Genomic DNA, 9,118 nt, shown 5'->3' on the forward strand with positions numbered 1-9,118 from the left:
GAAACCCATAGAAACCCTACAGTGCAGAAGGAGGCCATTCGGCCCATCGAGTCTGCACCGACCACAATCCCACCCAGGCCCTACCCCCACATATTTACCCGCTAATCCCTCTAACCTATGCATCCCAGGACTCTAAGGGGCAATTTTTAACCTGGCCAATCAACCTAACCTGCACATCTTTGGACTGTGGGAGGAAACCGGAGCACCCGGAGGAAACCCACGCAGACACGAGGAGAATGTGCAAACTCCACACAGACAGTGACAGTGTTGGTTTAATGTGAATGAACAGCTTTGTTAACCAACCACGGTCATATTTTGATATGAGGGATCATTGCAAGGAGCCTTTACAATGGGCGGGTCTGCGGATGAATATTGCTGATGTTAGTTTGCATTTTTTGCTTTGAAAGAAATTGGTTCCATTTCATGGAAATCAAATCGGGCCACAGATTTCCTCAGAGCCTTTCAGGAGAAAGAAATACTGTAAGGCGTCTGGGATTTCATCCCATCATTGAGACATCACACTGACTCTGTTAGAATTTATACATCTAATTTATACAATAGTTATCAGGCCACAGAGAGAACTCTCCTTCTCCCATCACTGGTCCGACAAGCAGTTAGTTGTGTTAGAAATAGCTCAAGTCTCATTTAAGATATCAATTACCTGACCCTTTGGATATTGAACAGTGTCAGACCGGAGATAAAGGCAAAATACTCTGGATGCTGGAATAATCTGAAACAAAAACAGAAGATGCTAGAGAATCTCAGCTTGTCTGACAGCACCTGTGCAGAGAGAATAGAGCCAACATTTCGAGTCTAGATGAAGCCGTGTCAGAGCTAAAGACAAGGAAAATTGGAGAGGGTTTATACTGTGAGGGTGGTAACTGACAGGAATGGCATAGGCAAAAAGACAAAGGAAATGTAAATGATGATGATAAAGGTAGGAATGGGGCTAATAGCGTCCGTTAAGAGATCGGAATGTGGAAATGGCAAAACAAAGGTGCAGAGAGTAGGAATGCGGGAGATGGCCCTAGTGGGTGAGGAGGTGGAGGGAGGCTGTTAAACAAGATGGAAAGTGAGATTTTAGCAGTGGAAAAATGAAAGTAACAATATAAAATAATAAAAATGGATTAATAAGATGAAAAGAAAAAATTAAATAAACTAAATAGAGATGGAGGATGGAGTTCATGCTCTGAAGTTGTTGAACTCATTGTTCAGTCCGGAAGGCTGTAAAGTGCTCAATAGGAAGTTGAGGTGCTGTTCCCCCAGTTTACGTTGGGCTTCACTGGAGCATTGCAAAAAAATGTCAAAGACTGACATATGGACAGGAGAGCAGGGTGGTGTTGGAAGTGGCAAGCGACAGGAAGGTCTGCTTGTGGACGGACCGAAGGTGTTCTGCAAAATGGTCACCCAGACTGCGTTTGGTCTCTCCAGTGTAGAGTAGACCGCATTGGGAGCAGCGAATGCAATAGACCAGGTTAAGGGAAGTGCACGTGAGGCACTGCTTCACCTAAAAGGGTTGTTTAGGACCTGGGATGGTGAGCGGGGAATAGGTAAAGGGACAGGTGTTGCACCTTCTACGATTGCATGGGAAGGTGCTGTGGGCAGAGGGTGAGGTGTGGGGTGTGGAACGGTCCCTGTGGAATGCTGACGGAGGGAATGCGGGGAAGGTGTGTTGAGTAGTGGCATCATGCTGAAGTTGGCAGAAGTGGCAAAGGATGATCCTTTGAATGTGGAGGCTGGTGGGGTGAAAATTGTGAACAAGGAGGACCCTATCCTGGTTCTGCGCGGGAGGGGAGGGGGGAGAGCAGTAGTCATGAGATGGACAGACATGGTTGAGAGCCCTGTCAGCCACAATGAGTGGAAAGCCACGATTAAGGAAGAAGAAACACATATCAGCAGCGCCATTTTGGAAAGTGGCATCATTGGAACAGATGCGGCAGAGGCGAAGGAACTGAGAGATGGAGTCCTTTCAGGACGTGGGGCGTGAAGAGCTGTAGTCAAGGTGGCTGTGGGAATCGGTGGACTTGTAATGGATAAGGCCAGAGACCTTAACACTGAGCAGACAGAAGTCAATTCCAGATCTATCCCTGCTCACCCCCACAGTGTCAATCCCCTTTCCTCGCAACCCCGAAGGACTCCCAGGAACATTAGAATCAATCCATGCCTGTTGTTGCCTTTGAACTGCTGACACAAGTTTAGTTGTGTACATAGGCCTTTGATTTGTTGTCATTCATTGGTCATACCCTACATCACATAGAAACATAGAAACTAGAAGCAGGAGTAGGCCAATTGGACCTTCAGGTTTGCTCTGCCATTCATTATGATCATGGCTGATCATCGAATTCAATATCCTGATCCCCCTTTCCCCCATATCCCTTGATCCCTTTAGCCCCAAGAGCTACATCTAATTTCTTCTTGAAATCACACAATGTTTTGGCCTCAACTACATTCTGTGGTAGTGAATTCCACACATTTAGCACTCTCTGGGTGAAGAAATTTCTCCTCACCTCAGTTCTAAAAGTTCACCCCTTATCCTCAAACTATGACCCCTAGTTCTGGACTCCCCCACCATCCGGAACATTCTTTCTGAATCTACCGTAGCTAACTGATAGAATTTTATAAGTTTCTCTGAGATCCCCGCTCACTCTTCTAAATTCCAGTGAATATAATCCTAATCGATTTAGTCTCTCCTCATATGACAGGCCTGCCATCCAGGAATCAGTCAGGTTACATATTGCAATGGTCTTTCCCAATTCTGTCAGCTCAAGTGTCCATTTTGTTCCCTTTTCAATCTATTTTTAACCAAAGGGACATACCTTGACTTGGTGTAAAAATGAGTGGTAGTGAGCGACCAGCCTTTTATACATTATTTCAAAAGGAGACCTGACAGATGTTAAACGCTATTACCCATTCGACACCAATGTATAATGTCAAGATCCTCCCCAATAACTTTTATAAGTCGAGCATTTCAAAGTGTTACGTGCTAAATATGAGCTTTTTACCATTTTATTGCAGAAAATGATCTTCTGTCATGAACCATAATTTAAAATGTAATTGTTAATTGCCTTATCGTATCACTTTGTCATTATTTTTCATATCTTATTTCTCTTAGTGGCTTGGTGTGATCTATTATTATCTTCTTATTAGCATATTAATTTGTATCATCTGATGAGTCAGCTTTGGTTCGCTGACACAACATAAAGCGCACATTGCGAAAAAGTGACACATTTTAGCCACTTTGTATTAAACTGCTGGGATATGATGATTCGTTAAGAATGGGTTATGGATTGGAGGAAGATTTAAAGTCCCAGCGGTGTACCACAGGGATCAGTGCTGGGTCCTCTGCTATTTGTGATTTTTATCAATGACTTGGAGGAAAGGGCTGAAGGGTGGGTCAGTATTTGGATAATCTTGCAATTGTGTCTTTGTCCATATATGCCGTGTTTGTGTTTGTGAACCCAACTCTCCAGACATTTGAGAAAGATTGGTGGAGTAGTGGATGAGGTGGAGGGCTGTTGAAGGCTGCAAAGAGACATTGATAGGATGCAGAGCTGGGCCGAAAAATGGCAGATGGAGTTTAACCCTGATAAGTGCGAGGTGATTCATTTTGGTAGGACAAATTTGAATGCGGATTACAGGGTCAACGGCAGGGTTCTGAGGAATGTGGAGGAACAGAGAGATCTTGGGGTTCATATCCACAGATCTCTGAAGGTTGCCACTCAAGTGGATAGAGCCGTGAAGAAGGCCTATAGTGTGTTAGCGTTTATTAACAGGGGGTTTGAATTTAAGTGCCATGGGGTTATGCTGCAACTGTACAGGACCTTGGTGAGACCACATTTGGAATATTGTGTGCAGTTCTGGTCACCTCACTATAAGAAGGATGTGGAAGCATTGGATAGAGTGCAAAGGAGATTTACCAGGATGCTGCCTGGTTTGGAGGGTAGGTCTTATGAGGAAAGGTTGAGGGAACTAGGGCTTTTCTCTTTAGAGTGGAGGAGGATGAGAGGCGACTTAATAGAGGTTTATAAGATGATGAGGGGGATAGATAGAGTGGATGTTCAGAGATTATTTCCTCGGGTGGATGTAGCTGTTACTAGGGGGCATAGCTATAAGGTTCATGGTGGGAGATATAGGAAGGATGTCCGAAGTAGGTTCTTTACTCAGAGAGTGGTTGGGGTGTGGAATGGACTGCCTGCTGTGATAGTGGAGTCGGACACTTTAGGAACTTTCAAGCAGTTATTGGATAGGCACATGGAGCATGCCAGAATATTAGGGAGTGGGATAGCATGATCTTGGTTTCGGACAAAGCTCGGCACTACATCGAGGGCTGAAGGGCCTGTACTGTGCTGTACTGTTCTATGTTCTATGTTCATGTTCTCCTGAAAACATGGCATGAACGAGTACTGCCATTGAAAACCAACAAAATATATACTTGAGACTGGCCCTTTTTTGAAACCACACATGCTCCTTCCCATTATTTATTTGGAATTCTTTACTCACCAGTCTTTACATCGCACTTATTCCGATTTTTAAAATGTCAAAGCGGATCAAAGAATGTATTTTATAAAGAATAGTCATTCGTCATCGACACATTACAAGGAGGGTCGCTGCACTCCCATACTTCTTCTGTTAGTGGGTATGTGTGGTGAACCATCGTTGGTTCCCACTGTGGGATTGTTCTAATGTTATTGTTGGGCTAGGGTGGGTTTGATACACCTGTGATTGTTACTGTTGTGGCACATCCCAGTCGGGCTCCGCCTCCTGGGAGAGATATAAGACCCCCTGCTCGGGCGGGACCTCGTCAGTCTGGGATAGTGTGTTAACGTTCTATTAAGTTCCATTGTTAGACAATAAAAGCCTTCTGTTACCGAAGCTTCGTGCCTCGTGTTCAATTGACGCGCATCAGTATGTCTGAGTGAATTTTTGACAAATGGTAGGAGAGACTTTCACTTTCATATACCTGAGACACCCACCTTCACCCATCATAAATGAGGCTAAATGCAGCAAAGTGTTTCTGCCACAAAGGATGCTGGATGACAAGTATTCACAGTCCCCACTCCTCCTGCAGTGCAATGGCTGAGTTTAAATATTTTGATCTCTTCTATCTCCTTCAATAGTATTCATAGAATCCCTACAGTGCAGAAGAAGGCCATTTGACCCATCGAGTTTGCACTGACACTCTGAAAGAACATCTTACCCACGCTCTCTCGGCACAACTCCGCACATTTACCATGGCCAATCCATCTAACCTACACATTTTGGGTTGCTAAGAGGCAATTTAGCATGGCCAATCCACCTAACCTGCACATCTTTGCAACTGCTTCTATTTATATTACACCTCTGACAGGATTTTGTTCCCATGATGAGGGACTTCTATGGTGGGGGAGTGAGGAGAGGCACATGATTTATTTGATTTGTTTCATTATTGTCACATGTATTGGGATACAGTGAAAAGTATTGTTTCTTGCATGCTATACAGACAAAGCATACCGTTCATTGAGTACATAGGAGAGTAGGAGTGCAGAATATAGTGTTGCAGTTACTGGGAGGGTGAGGAGAAAGATCAGGTTAATATGTGATAGTTAAGTGCTGTCAGACACTCAATTGGCCAGCATCGGGTCTCCCACGTGATTTAGGACCCTGGGGGAAGATTTCCTGCTCGGTGACAGCTGACAGCCAATCAGGGGCTGGAACTCTCCATGCTGGCAGCACCAGTGGGAGTGATGGTTGCTGTCGATGATGCTTGAAGGCCCGGACCGAGGGTCTCCACTGGATCCCAGGACACAGACGAGTGGGGCAAGATAGGGGTCACAGGGATGGGGGGGAGTGGGGAAAAAGTAGCTTTCAGCATCTCGCCACCTCCCTTTCCGATGCCACATTCCTTAATTGGGCACTTAATGCCTGTCACAAGTAAATCTGACAGGATTTCTTGGACACCTTGGGGAGGCACAAGAGAGTGACACAAGTTCCATTAGATTCCCGGGCTAACACCAAATTCCTGTGGACACTTGGATAATTGGTGTCAATGGATCATTAATGAACCTAATGGACATCCTGCCAAGCAGGATTCACTTTAAAGTCCCAGTGGCATACTGCGTCATGAGGATGCCCAGGTATGCGGTGACCTACTGCCTGAGTGCACCTCTGCTCGGGCAGAATTTCATATTGGCCCCAAACCCCGAACACACCCACCCCACCCCCACAGGAGCTGGTGCCCCACAGCCTGGGCCGCCTCATGGAAATACCCTCTATGCCCTTTCATCCTGCATGGAGAGGATTTCCTGTATGAGCTGCTGCTGCACACCTCCCACTTCTTTGCCCTCACCTGCCATCCTTGGCGTGCCTTGTTGCCATCTGGTGATGACCACCCCGATGGTGGTCCTTCTACAGAGGAGTCCTCCTCTTAACATCGGGGACCTGGAGTGGAGGGATGTTGCATGCAGCAGTCTCCCATACAACCGTCGGTTGCATTGATTCACAAACTCCCTTTTTTACAGCCTTGGGGAATCTGTGGAGCACACGTATGTAAGTTATAACAGACTGCACCCCCTTTTCAGTTTCTTAAAAAAATATTTTGTTGCAGTTTTGTTTGCACTTCATCCCCATACTCTTGTCCTATGGGCACCCAGTGCAGAGAGGGGGCAGAGAATGAGGAGGACTTGCTTGTGGACCTATTCCTGGGCCTTGTCGAATTTGCCATAAACAAGTCTGACTTGTCTGCTGACCACCTATGAGCGGCATGGTGGCACAGTGGTTAGCACTGCTGCCTCACAGCGCCAGGGACCTAGGTTCGATTCCCGGCCTGGATCACAGTCTGTGTGGAATCTGCATGTTCTCCCCGTGTCTGCGTGCATTTGCTCGGGTTTCTTCCCACAGTCCAAAAGATGGGCTGGTTAAATGCATTGGCTATGCTAAATTCTCCCTCAGTGCTGAAAAAGGCCCGAAGTGTGGCGACTAGGGGATTCTCAGAGTAACTTCATTGCAGTGTTAATGTAAGCCTACTTGTGACCTTAATAAATAAACTAATCTGTAAACTTACATTATGGCTATATTCACAGTCAGATGTCCCTAGAGAGAGAGCACGTGGTGCCGGTAAGCCTTCCGTGCCCAATGGGCACCACGGGGATTGGGCTGCCTTATTGAGTCTCGTGATCACATTTTGGTTTGATGTTTTAAGTTTAATTTGTGATTTGTTTTTTGTTTGATGCAGGGCCCCTTTAAGAAGCTGCTCTTTTATAATTTGCCCCTCAGTTCATTTGGTTCAGTTTGCTTGGCTATTGCAAAAATATGAGCAGGCAGGATTCCCACATCTTGCCCATTCCTACCCCCAACTTAACTAGGGACAGTTTTCCCAATGCTGGGAATCTGATACGGGCACTCCCGCTCGATTCTCCGAGACTGCCCACCCTCATGCCCTCTCTGTCCGGGGCAATGAAATTCTTGGGACTGAAATTCCCCAAGATATAATCCCAATAGTTAAAGTGGGATTGCAGCCACCAGTCCCCTCCAGTGCTGACCCTACTTGGGGTCAGTGGAAGGATACTTAATTTATACAGGTTAACAAGATTATGACAGGCTTGGACAGAGTCTTTTTCCCAAGGTCAAAGGATCAATTACTCGGGGGCATAGGTTGAAAGTGAGAGGGGGAAAGTTTAAAAGAGATGAAAGGGGCAAGTTTCTCACACAGAGGGTGGTGAATGCCTGGAACACACTGCCAGAGGTGGTGGTGGAAGCAGATTCTATAACAACGTTCAAGAGACATCTGGATAGATACATGAATAGGCAGGGAATAGAGGGATATGGACCACGTAGAGGCAAGAAAATATTAGATTAGAGAGGCGTCTGTGTCAGCACAGATTTGATGGGCCGAAGGGCCAGTCCCTGTACTGTAAAGGGGCCCTGCATTTGGAATACTGCGTCCAGTTCTGGTCGCCACACTACCAGAAGGACGTGGAGGCTTTGGAGAGAGTACAGAGGAGGTTTACCAGGATGTTGCCTGGTATGGAGGGGCTTGGTTATGAGGAGAGATTGGGGAAACTGGGGTTGTTCTCCTTGGAAAGACGGAGGATGAGGGGAGACTTAATAGAGGTGTATAAAATTATGAAAGGCATGGATAGGGTGAACGGTGGGAAGCTTTTCCCCGGGTCGGTGGTGACGTTCACGAGGGGTCATAGGTTCAAGGTGAAGGGGGGGAGGTTTAACACAGATATCAGAAGGACATATTTCACACAGAGGGTCGTGGGGGCCTGGAATGTGTTGCCGGGCAAGGTGGTGGAGGCGGACACACTGGGAACGTTTAAGACTTATCTAGACAGCTATATGAACGGAGTGGGAATGGAGGGATACAAAAGAGTGGTCTAGTTTGGACCAGGGAGCGGCGCGGGCTAATTGTTCCTTGTTTCTCGTTTCAAGGCTTCATTCTATGATCATCTTGCTGGTGCCAGTACAGAGCGAGACTGCGGATAGTTGGGAACCTGTCTCGGGGGCAGGGAATTCATATGGTGTTCGTGGAAGTGGAAATGACTAGGGTTGGGAAGCATTTTCCGATCAGGGCCATTGTGATCTCCTGGACTCGTTTCGATCGCCTCAGGGGGTCGGAGAGGAATTTCCCAGATTTTTTTTTTCCCCATATTGGCCCTGGGGTTTTTCACTCTGGGTTTTCGCCTCTTCCTGGAGATCACATGGTCTGGAATGGGGGGGTGGGGGTGAGTTAATAGGTTGTAATGAACAAAGCATCGTAGCTGTGAGGGACAGCTCGGTGGATAGGATATTGGTATGTAGATAGGCTGGAAAATTGGGCGGGTATCCTGGATTCAGGATTCAATCCTGGACCGGGGAGCGGCGCGGGCTTGGAGGGCCGAAGGGCCTGTTCCTGTGCTGTATTGTTCTTTGTTCTTTGTTTGTTCTTTGTTCTTTGTTCTACAGGACAACCCTTGTGGAAATTATCAGTGCTGAACCGAATATAAGGGAAAACCTATCTTTGCCTTACCTATGTCTCAGTCACCTGTAGCCTCCACCATCTCTCAATCATAAACTTTTTTTCAATATCAGTATCACTATGACTGATGTGCTGTTGTTCCTTCTGAGTTCCAAATACTCTATCCATCATTCTTCTCCC

The sequence above is a fragment of the Mustelus asterias genome, chromosome 8 (assembly GCF_964213995.1).
Source record: "Mustelus asterias chromosome 8, sMusAst1.hap1.1, whole genome shotgun sequence".
In the NCBI taxonomy this organism is placed as follows: domain Eukaryota; kingdom Metazoa; phylum Chordata; class Chondrichthyes; order Carcharhiniformes; family Triakidae; genus Mustelus; species Mustelus asterias.